A 12,879-nucleotide genomic window follows, 5' to 3' on the forward strand; every position below is an offset into this window, starting at 1 on the left:
GAGCTCCAAGGAGATTATGTTGAAAAATAAAAAAAAATTTACCCAAAAAAAATTGTTTTTATACTTCATTCTAAGGACTTATTGAACTACCCTCGTATCTAAAAATAATGATCTATTATCAGAAGTTGTTCAAAAACCAGAAATGCAGTGAAGGCGCCTGCTACCATTCATAGATATAAAAAAGTAACCACAATCATCTAAATGGCAACAGCATATATTACAAATTAAGGTAGTTAGCACTACTATTTTATTAGTTGTCCCAACAAAATTGTTTTTAGATTTAGTACTTGAATTAGTGATTAGAGCTATTTTAAAATTATTATTTTCCTTTGGAACTTTTTTCGATCACAAAAAAAGTAGTAAGGAAAATACTAGCATTCTTAGAAATAAAAGTGGCAACATATTACAAACTAAAGTAATTGCCCCTGCTACTTCATTAGTTGCCCAAACAAACTATTTTTTCCAGTGTTGAAGTCAACGATATAGCTAAGTCAATATTTCTCATTTTCTACAAAGGAAACCCATCCTGTTCGATATTCCATAAATTAAATAGCACCTTTTCTTTTTATGGAGCGTGTATAAATGCATACATATCTTTCTCCTTTCGCATCGTTTCATTTACCGCAAATATGTCGACTTCATAATTCGATGATGGATCGTCTAGCGTATAAATTGATTCAAAAAGTGACTTCAGAAGAGATTTTGAATCTCTCGCTAATTACATGGAATAGAAAGATTTAAAATATTCTTGTCAAATACGTTTTTGATGGATGTCGCAATCAGACATTCCGTAAATAATACAAGAAGTTATTCACACGGTAAATTTTTATATTCAGGAGGCTTAACCTTTAAAGTTTTGTTTTGTCATCGCTTATTATCTAAAACTTATTTTTTTGTAACAATAAAACAGAAAAAGGAAATTTTTAATAATATATTTGGTAGGTTTCCTCTGAAAGTTATTTCCGAAATAGTTTCCAAATCATTTTAAAAAAAGGAAAACATTTAATCAAAAATCGTATCACTTCTGAAGAGTAACGAATAAAAAATTATAAATGCATTCAATATAATTCTTTAATGATTGAACAAATTGCTGTATCACTAAGATACTAATAAGAGAACAAAATTTAAATAGTTACATATAGTGGAAACCATCGAACTGATTATCCAACATTGTCGAATTATTGAACCTATTAGCTAGGATTGACGCAGTTTTTATAGCATAATAAACACTTAAATACAAAATACACAAATTTTCATTTATATTTTTAGAAGGTTAAACAATTCTCAAGGCGAGATTCTAATAGGAGAGAATCTTTATCATTAAACTAGGACTAATCATCATCTTCCTGGAGTCTCGAGAAAAAATACTACAAGCATGCCTGCCTCTCTTTTGTTTGTCTTCAAAAATAGGTTCATCCTGTTTTCTTCGTTTGATTCCTATCTCATCATTAGCTTTTCTCTAGAATAAACATTCTCTCGTGTACTCTTTAAATTTTAATGATTAGATATTTAACTAATTAAAACAGTGCTAAGAATTTCAAATGAAAAATCAGTTTTTAAAAATTGTATTAATTTAAATGTAAAACGCATTAAAAGATATTCACTTAAATTCAAAATCGTGATTAGGGCTGCTTTTTTGTGCAGGGTATAAAATGTTTCTAATCTTGGACTACACACCTTTTGTATGCCCATTCCCCTGCCCTGCCCCCCTGAATGAGATGTACAAAATTTTGTTTTAACTGTATCGATAACACTCTTCAACGGGCCAAAATGGTTTAAAAATATGAAAATTAGGAGACAGCGCGATATCCGGAAATAAGTTATTTTAAATAAAATTAATGTGGTAGGGTATTGTATAATATAATTTATCTAATTTCAAACGCTTTAAATTTCTAAAATTTCAAGTGCATAAAAATATTTGTTTTTCAATAAAATGGATACATTTTTAACAAGTAGTTAAATTTTGAATCAAAAGGTTGAATTTTTAATCAAGAATATTAATTTTCTACCAAAATAAATGAGTCTTTAACGAAATACTTGAATTTTCAAATTAAAAGGATAAATTCACAACCAAAAAAAATTATTAAGGTAATAGTTACATTTTCATACAAAGAGATGAATTTTGAACAAAGAACGGTTTTTCATCAAATAGTTCAATTTCTTTCCAAATAAATAAATTTTTAAGTAAATATTTGAACTTCCAACTAATAAGGATAAATTATTAAGCAAGAATAAAATAGTGAAATTTCAGTTTAAGAAATTCATTAATTACTAAAAAACACGAGTTTTCGAAAAAAATAATCAAATTTCCAACCAACAAGGTGAATCTCCAACAAGAAAAAGGGATACATTTTTAATAAACTAGTTCAACTTTCTACCACGGAGTTGAATTATCAATATTAAAAAAGATGATTTTTTAACCAAATATTTGAATTTTCGAGAAAAAACCTTAAATTAATTTCAAGAACATCAAGTTTTAATTAAGAATAAAAGAATTAAACTTTCAATAAAGAATAGTAACTTTTGACAAGAAAAAAACAAATGAATTTTCAACAAAAAATAAATCAATTTCAATTCAAAAACTGAAATTTTTAATAAAGTAGTTAGATTTTAAACAAAAAAAAAAATGAATTTCCAACTATAAATTGAAAATTTGAATTTTTAGTTCAAGCAAATAAATTCTCAAGAAAAAAATTAAGTTTCAAGCTTGAAAGACGAATTTTCTATAATACAGTTGAATTGTCAAAAAATAATAAAATTTTCAATAAAAAATATAATAGCCGACTTTTCAACGAAACAAAATGAACTTTCAACCAAAAATAGTTGAATTTTTCTTATCATGTTCTATTAAAAAAGAGTGGGAAGCCTGCCAAAAATAAATAAGCATTTTAATCATTCATGGACTAAGGCATAATAGTTAAACTAAAAATTGATGTTCATTTTGTATACTTTTAAAATATAAGTTAAAACATTTCAAAATTTTACTTAAAAAATACAGTAAATTTTTCACTAAACACTTTTTGATTTCAGACCAATTGAGTCATTTTAATATAACAATATGATCATGTTTACGCTACAAAATTGTTGTCAGTAGTTAGCGGGCAAAGCGTCCGCTAAAACAGGGAGTTTCAGCCACTTTTTTCAAGCGCCGACATTCACCTGTTCCCAAGAAGCGATCAAGGTAAGGAAACATCTAAAAAACTTCACAGACATTTTGTCAACATTCATTATTGCAATGATAAGTAGGAATCAGAAGATTATTTATCATAGCTGGTACGCGCCAGTTGATAGTGATCCCAGAGAAGTAAATGACACCTTCTGAAACACTTTAAATGACACAATAAATATTTGTAAACATGGGAAAAGAATAATTCTGCTAAGAGACATGAACGGATAGGTGGGCATCCAAAATCAGGATACAGAAAGGGAACTAGGGGATTTTGGGGATCCAAGAACAAACTATAACGGAGATAAATTAGTTGGTCTATGCTTAGAAACGGGTCTTTTTATTACAAATACTTGGTTTAGACATAAAATGATCCACATTTACACATGTTTTAAAGGAAATAGCCACAGTATAATTGACTATATTGTTGCGGGTGAAAGACTACCAGAGTTAGTCAAAGATACAAGGGCCATGAGGGGTTCTGAATGCAAAAATGATCATTACCTTCTGATCTCTAAACTTAACTTAGGGTCGGAGATGGAGAACAAAAAGGAATAAAGAAAACACAACAAAAGCGAATAAAAATTGAGAACCTACAGAAACCGGATGTGTGAATAGATATCCAAATTAAGATAATTGAAAGCATAGATAAGGCAATCTGGGGGGCGCTTATAAACAACAAAGATATAGAGGGCGCACGGACTAAGTTCCATAATAGCAGCGTTAGTTGTGCGATTGAAGTGTGTTGTACCGTGGTTTTAAGAAGAATGTCTGGTGATGCGTGGTGGAATGATGAAATTCAGGCGGCCCAAGATGGAAAGAAAGAAGCGTACAGGAAAACTTTGAACTTTGCAGGTCTTAGCGATGAGGAAACAAATAGACGTATAAATGATTACAGACACAAAAAAGGAATACTCAAACGATTAATTAAGGAAAGTAAAGATAAAATTAGAGCACAAGAAGAGAAGAAAATACAAAACGACTTTGAAGGAAGCAAGAAACTGCTTTATCAAAAAATGTAGGGAAATAAAAGTACAGAATTTGTCAACATAAGAAAGTCTCAATTGAGAAAGTTTGTGTCACTGAGTTTAGGGATGTAATTAAAAAGTTGAAAAACGGTAAGGCTGCCTGGGTAGACAGTATTAACACTGAAATGCTTAAACACGGTGGCGAGTACATACCACATAGACTGTGCGAATTGATAAATTTATGTTTCGAGACGGGAGACGTACCAGATGATTGGAAAGAAGCGCTTATCGTACTAATATACAAAAGAAAGGGAGATAAAAGCAACTGCAATAATTATAGAAGGATTAGCTCATTTAGTACCGTGAGTAAAAGATACTCAAAATACTTATTCGCAGTGTAATGAAAATAACAGAAGAAAACATTTGGAAAGTCCAAAGTGGGTTTATGTCAGAAAGGACATGTGAGGATCAAATATTTAGCTTAACGCAAATGACAGAAAAAATTTTGAGAGTAGGAAGAAAAGTTTCCTGTCCATTTGTTAACCTAGAAAAAGCTTTTGACAAGGTAGAGAGAAGTAAACTTTGGGAAGTCCTGAAAGAGTATGGAGTTATTGTATAGCTCCTACAAGCCATAAAAACAATATATTCGAGTAGCAAAGCGAGTTTAAGGGTAAATGGGAAATTGATTGACTGTTTCAATATTATTCAAGGAGTTAGACAAGGATGCGTTATGTCTTCATGGTTATTTATATTATTTATGGACAAGTGTTTAAGAATGGCTCTTTTCGACGAAGAAGGCGTAGATCTCGAAACAGTAAGGGTACGTGGGTTAGCGTTGGCAGATGATAAGGTTGTTCTGGCAGAGTCAATCGAAGACTTGCTTGCAAAGAATGTTGAATAAACCGAATGCAAGCATGAAGAGCATGAACCTCAAACTTAACGCAAATAAAACAAAAAATATGGTGTTCGAAGGAAAGAGTGAGAAAACACTATGAAATATTGTATTGAATGATGAGAAAATTGAACAAGTTAATAAGTTTGTATACCTTGGTAGCTTATTTACTAGGGACGGGAAGATAGATGAGGAATTAGACAGAGGTATAGACGAAGTTAAAAAGGTTATTGGTAGAGCAGGGCCCCTTATCAGAAGTAAAAATATATCGAATGAAGCTAAAATAGCAATACATAATCCTATATTTGTACCGACTGTACTACACGGTAGCAAGACATGGACCTACCAAGAAAAGTATGAGAGTAAAATGAATGCAATTGACATGAGATTCTTGCACATAATATGCGGGAAAACTCTGATGGACAAAGTTAGTAATGAGATAGTTCTAATTGAATGTGGTGCAGAAGAGACGCTAGTAGACACATGGGAAAGAAATCGGTTACGATGGTTCGGGCATGTTGAGAGAATGCCAAATGAACGACTAACGAAACAAGTGTGTCAAGGTAAAGTAAATGGTAGCGTGCCCAGAGTAGACCGCGGAAAGAATGGTTAGAATGTTTGTATGAGACCCTAGTTAGGAGAGACATAAGAAGCCACCGAAACACGAGAGCTTGCATGAAAAAATGCATGAACGTAAAAGAAGCTAGAGAAGTATGCCAAGACAGAAAAGTATGGCGGTCAATAGTTAATAAAAAAGAGTGCCAGTAGAGTGAATGACGCCTGAAACAAAAGAATTTGCAAACTAATGGACCCAAGTGGGGAACCATACATAACGACTCTGTGAGGATCTTCACTTGGGGTGATTGCTAGAGTAATTGATCAGCAACCTGGATCGGAGCAGTGTTGTGGAACTAACGTATTATTTAAATAAATAAGTCGAGAATTCTGGATCAATCTAACAATTTTATATCCATTTCAAACATTACTTCTTTCCCCACCGAGTTAGTCACGCTTACGCCGAGAGGGAAATGGCTTAATGATGTACTAACAATAATGATACTTTTTACGGCGATTATTTTAAAAATAGTTTATCATGAGAATAAATGAAGATAGAAGGTCGTTTTTTTACTCCAAATATGCAGTTTCATGGTGCGAGCACAGAAAAACGCTGGTGTTAAATTTATTGCAGCTCAAATTTCATTAGGCTCCCAATGATCATTTGAGAAAGTTTTCAAGTCTCAAATGTATTCCTCTGAACGTAGGTGCCCAGGTGGGCATCTAGGGGAAAGTATCATTTGGAGACTGAATTTTGGCTCATCCAGAGTTGTGGAGTTCTAAACCGCGCCGTCAGCCACCTGAATACTTGTCAAAGCAACTGTTCGCTTTGCGATATTAGCCTAAATAATTGTTAATAAGGAAACCAATTGAAACCATATTTACCTCATTTCCAAATTTCTTTCATTTAATAGGGCGTACCAGTCACTTAGAATAAAATTATAACTTCCTAATGCAACTTCCAAAAGTTAGGTTGGTCATGCCCGTCGACATTTAAACTAAAGCCGGGATGTATAGAAAAAGTCATGACCGTCTACATATACAATAAGGTATTTTCACTCCAATCACTAGCTCACTTCACTTTGTTGAATACTGAGGGGATAACAATTGACCAAATGCATGGGAATCGGTTAATTTCTGCTCTATTTTTCTTATATCTTCGTAGAAAGTAATTTTTCTGTATAAGTGCAATTGAAAAATAGTTTTTCTTTTTTAGGGACTATTTAATGCAATAATAAAATGACAATAATTTTCATTCATGCGTGCGTTAGGGCTGAGGGCTGGTTGTCTACCCTTTGAAGCGCGATTCAAAATTACATTGAAAAACAATTCTTGTAATTTAAATACATAATTATTAAAATATACACACGAATGTATACAAATTGTGTAACTTTTGATTTCAGACAAGAAAAAAATTTATAATACATATATTTGATGAATAACAGTTTATTTTCATTGAATTTGAAAGACTGACTAATATTTCTCAAAGTATTTGTTGATACATTTTTTAAAATAAAATATGAAATTTCAGCGGCTTGATATATAGAAGCTAATTTCAGAATATAATAGTGATAATATTTGAATAATTCTAAAACAAAATTTCAGATTGTTCTTTTCGATTGAAACGTGACAAAACGACGCTTGAAATAAAAAAAATAAAAAAAGAAAGCCTAACTACAATGCAGTCTTGATAATTTATGTATTTATAGGTTATATAATTATATGAATTCCCAGAAAAATACATACAAAATATTAAAAACTTATAAATAATTATTTTAAATCACTTTTCCAAGACATTTCTTTTTAAATGGAATGTTTTGTAAAATATAATTTGGTCTTTGGAATTCACTGAAAATAAATTGTAATTAATATAATATATGTGTTGTATTTTTTTGCCTGAAATCAAAGTTACACAACTTGTATATATCCTTGTGGACATTTTAATAATTATTTACTTAAGTTACAAGAATTGTTTTTTAATATAATTTTGAATCGTGCGCTAAGTGCGGCCAATGAGCGGTCAGCTCTAACGCAAGCGCAGTAGCTCAGGTTGCCAACATTGGCATCATTGGTCCACAGTACAAACCGGAAAAATAAATCAAATCAGCCGGCAGGTAAAAGTTGGGATATGAAAGCCTCAATATGGTATTTTCACTTCAACCATCAGCTAACTTCACTTTGTTAAAAGCTGAGGGGGAAAAAGGATCAAAACATTATTTCTGTAATATACTTGTAATTAATCATCATTATTATTATTTTATTATTTCATTAAATAGTAATTAAAAAATAAAAACTATTTTTTAACTACACTTATATAGAGAAAATTACCTTTTACGAAGATGTTTGCAAAATAGGGCAAAAATGAACTGAATCCCATACATTTGGTCCCTTATTTTCCCATCAGCAATTTACGAAGTGAAGTTAGCTGCTTATTGAAGTGAAAATACCTAATAGGCTCTTATCTTATCAGTTTGATTGTTCCCGCCGCTATATTTGAAACATTGCAATGTTTCACGAAACTCCCAATGTGTCATGAAACTTTTCATCAGGCTAAAGTTTCATGCAAATTTACATCCCTACTAATCGCGAAAAACAAATTTCTGTTTTTATTATACAATTGTATTTACCGTATCTTTCATGCATGACACTAGTCACTGCAAGATTAGATATCTAAGATACCTTTAAACTTCCGCAGAAAATCTAGTGGAAATTTGTTCGTACGACCAGGCATCAATTTCAATGCAGACGGTCACGACTTAGTTTTTATATCCCGGCTTTAGTGGTTTGAATCTCATATAGTAGGTTTTGACTAACCTAACATTTGGATATTACATCACGCCAAGTACTATTTTTATTCCAAGACTATTTAGTCGTTGGTAAATGAGAGAAAATAAAAAGTTAGGTAATTATTATTATAACTTACCTGCTTATTAATATCTGTTTCACTCAAATAACGACCGAAAAAATGATCTTGACAGGTGACTTACAGTTTGTAGAGACACTTCACGTTGCACTGGATGAGAAAAAACAGTGTCTAAATGATGCTTTTCCCCTAGATCCTCCGAATGAACCTGCGTGGTTCAAATTTGTTGCAACTCTATTGAACACCGATTTCAGAGTACATTGGAGGGTCGGCGATTTTCTGTGAGTGCAGCGTAATAATCAAATTAAAAATAAAAGCGTTGTTATGCAAGATACCCATTTGAATATTTCTGACATTAATGAGTGTTAGTACGTGGACTGCATTGCGGGACAAGTGATAGAAAAAAATACTCTTTCGATGAAAATGGTACCTCTGCTGTTACATCCATTCAGGGGAGACAGCTTTTTGCTAGAGTTACTGATGTCAACAAAAAGGTACATTTTCCTACCAATTTTCCATCTATGCCGCCTATGTCCCAACACTGATTAAAGTCGATAATATTCAAAATGCTTGCAACACAAAACTGCACATTCAAGTCCATTAAACAGCTTTCTACCTTCATTTGTCTGTAGATGCGGTATCTGTAAATAAATCACCGTGAAAACTAAATTTTATTAGATATTTCAGAATTTGGAAAAATTTATTGCGTTGAAGAATGCTGAAAGAATGCATATCAATTTTTTCACATTTCGTCGATACTTGAAAACGGTGAACGAAAACCCTTGTTTTTAGGATGTTTTGCCACGTAACTGTTGACAAAAAATATTTAAGATAAAAGTGATCGTATCGTTTAATTCGCAGGACATCAAGCTTTGATATGCTTTTATGAAACATTTCATAAATTTTTTGAGCTAGCTGCAATAAAGAAAAGTGATTGGCCTCGACTTTTTGCCCTGAATTTAACTGAGTTAATATATTTCTAACAATTGTCAGCGACTGAATTCCAGCTGCACCAACTATTACAGTTTAACTGAAGTCAGTTATATTTTACAAATGCAATTTTAGAGTATATGAAACTTGTGTTTTTTGAAAGTAGAATTAAATTTCGTTGCCTATTCTGCTTGATAGACTGAGAACTAGGGTTTATTGACCCAATAATATCGATATTATCATCCTATTAGGGGAATCCGGACAGATTCCTCTTTTAGTGGCGAGATATGTTCGATAATCGATGATAATGCGATGACGCGCGTGAGAGGTTTGACCTTGACACTGCGCAAATTAACGCCCGTCGACCCTCAAACCAGCGGGGGGACATTGCTACTGTAATGGCTGCACATGAGCAGTCAAACATTGCATACTGGGAGTAACCGGGAGATTCAATCTGGAATGTGGCAGCAACGTGTTCGACATACTACCCTTGATACAGATAATAGTGTCTCGAAGATGCGATCTTGATTGATTAGTTCAAGGACACTTATGCTAGAGAGATAGAACACTTGTATTTACAAAAACTGAAGCTCAAGTTTGCCTTCAAATAAAGTGCAATACTAGGTAAATATGAAATTGAAATTAATATTGGTAGGTTCGATAGGGGTAAGTGCGATAATGGGGTTAGTGTGATAAAACGAAAATTTGGAATGAAAAACAAATTAGTTATTAACTTCTTCAATTACAAAATAATGATTATATCAGTTAGTATTTTTAGGGAAAATATGGCTTCCATTAGTTATTGCTTTAATAAATTATTTAAAAAACTGATATACTTTTAAAAAACTTAAAATTCAAATTTGTGTGAGCTGGTCTTTTGATTTGAATTTTTTTAACCTACTAGTATTACCTGCAATTCTACCTGGACGAATTTTATTTAAAATAAATTAGAAATAAAGTAGATACATGTGGATAGCTAAATATTATTCAATTAATTCATTAACAGTTAATTTCGTGTAAATTTAACTATATTTTAATAAGAACCAGGACAATCCAAATAAAACTTAAGATAATATGTTAAAGAGCGAAATAAGTACTCAATGTTCTAGGTTGAATAATAATTATGATTTGTTTTAAAGCAAAAAATAGGATTCAATATCTAATTAAATACAATTGGGCTTCTTAATACGAAGCGCTATGGAGCTGTTGGGGAAGGAATTTCCGAAAAGTGTGGTACCCTCACTCTCTACCGAAAAGCTCGCTCGCTCGAAACGTGAGTGGGTCTCTCAATAAGAGTCTTTCTATTCTATTTGATTTTTCTCATTCGTATGGCGCACAAACGTTTGTCTTATACGTGTAATATTTGCTTAATTTATTGAGGTTACAGTTTCTTCAGGATGATAAACAACAATAATTGTAACTTATTAAAACAATAATACAAAAATGCAAATAATAATTCTAAGTTATGAATTAAAATCTCAAACATTTATAATATGACTTTTTTTTTTAAACAACTTTTCTTACACTTCAACATTTACCATTTCAAAAAATCGTTTGCATTATAACAATTTAAAACTATTCTTGTCAAATAATTTTTTAATATATGTGTATATGAATTTCTTGTATCTGAAAAATTGCAGTAAAAACTTTTTAAATAAATCGAAAAATACAGTAAAATCGAAAATAGATATTGATAAAAAAGATTCAAAATATTGATAAATGAAAAACAGTGCACTTATTATTATTATTTTGTAATCGTTACGTTACCAAAAGTAGAAAGTGAGTAATAATAAAACTTTACTATTCGCTCTTATTGAAGAGCCTTGCCTTTAATCCGGTGGAATTCGAAATAAGCACGGTAGTGGGGGCACTTCTCGATCACGCATTAGGGCAAGAGCTCTTATTGAGAAGCCCGAATGTTACTAATATTAAATGAACAACTGCCAGTGAGACTATTTTTTCTGATTTAGGGTGAGATCAATATAAATTATTCATAACTACAAATGTTCATAAATAAGCAATTAGGATAAAACAAAATGAGACTATGAAGATCAAGCTAACTTAAATTAGTCGATAGCTGGTTTACAAAAAAAAAGTTTCTAGACGAATGTAAAACTGTAATCCCAGACAGTTCACATAATTTAAAGAAAAAAAATGGTATAACATTAAATATCTATAAAAGAATTTAAAAATTAGGAAGTTTACCCCAATGATTAACTACACCCGGTCTCCCCTTTTATAAGTTAGTATACAAGCTGATAATATTAAATAATAAATATATAAAAAAAATCAATGTTAATTTTGGAGAAGTAAACTCTATTATTTGAACTGCAAGACGTCTAGTATTAAAGCGACCATGGTAATATAGTCTCCATAACATTGCGGAACACTATCGCTGTCAATGACCGATATACGTATCGCCACGCGTCCGAATAGTCCTATGAATCCCCGGACCACTGGTAACATCGCACGACCTATTTCAGGACCAGCACCTCTGTGAAATTGGCAGAATTGTATAGCGATTTAGCTTTAGTATCTCTAAATAGACCAAGACTGTATTCAGAATAGTTAGCCTGCATCAGTTTGGCAACTTAATGCACGGAGATATAGGGTAAGTTTCACGATCTGCGGAAACTTATCAGTAGTCGGATAGTCTCATATTTTATAATAAGAATTTTACAATAAACCATAATTTTGAGAAAGAAAAAGATGCTTGCATTCTGTATTCTTGCTAGTACCACGCAAGAAAAAAATAGTTTAAACTTTTATTATTTTACTTATTTAAAATGAATGTATAGAAATTCTGAAAATTAAACTTAGAATCCAACGACAAAATTTGTATAACCACCACAGAATGATCCTATTTTAATTTTAAAAACATATTTTTCTCTAAAAAATAAATACCAAGTTTTGACAAAAATAAAAAAGAGGAAATAAAATTTTAAGAATCATAAGTAAATTAGAAGTATGTTTACAGCTAGATGGAATTGTTGATATTTTGAAAGATCTTTGAAGAAGTAGATAAGGATTCTTGGTTTATAAATTTGTCAGATATTTAAATTCCTTATTTATTTACAGATATTCTCAGATTGAGTAAAGGATTTAGTAACTGACTAATTTAGTAACTAACTAATGATAGAAATAGGCAAAGATGTTGAATCAAGTATACACAAAATTACGATATTAGATCAGCAAAATTTCCGAAACAAGGTACTACAGTCGTCAAAGAGCTATGTTACTAAAAATTGTTTGTAGATTAGTAACATTAATCGTAAAATTTCTAAAGGTTTCATGAAAATGAAAAGTTTTCTTTAAAACAACCACGATATAATTTGCATTAATGCTGATAAAGGCAGTATTACTGTTTGTATGAAAAAATCAGATTATGTTAGGATATGGAGAATTTACTTTCCGGTCATGATCATTTTGATTTCTTAAATGGAAATCCATTTAAAAAATTAAAAAGGAAAACTTTCAAGATGCTTGACAATTGAAAAAGAAAGGA

The sequence above is a fragment of the Belonocnema kinseyi genome, chromosome 9 (genome assembly GCF_010883055.1).
Source record: "Belonocnema kinseyi isolate 2016_QV_RU_SX_M_011 chromosome 9, B_treatae_v1, whole genome shotgun sequence".
Taxonomy (NCBI): Eukaryota; Metazoa; Arthropoda; class Insecta; order Hymenoptera; family Cynipidae; genus Belonocnema; species Belonocnema kinseyi.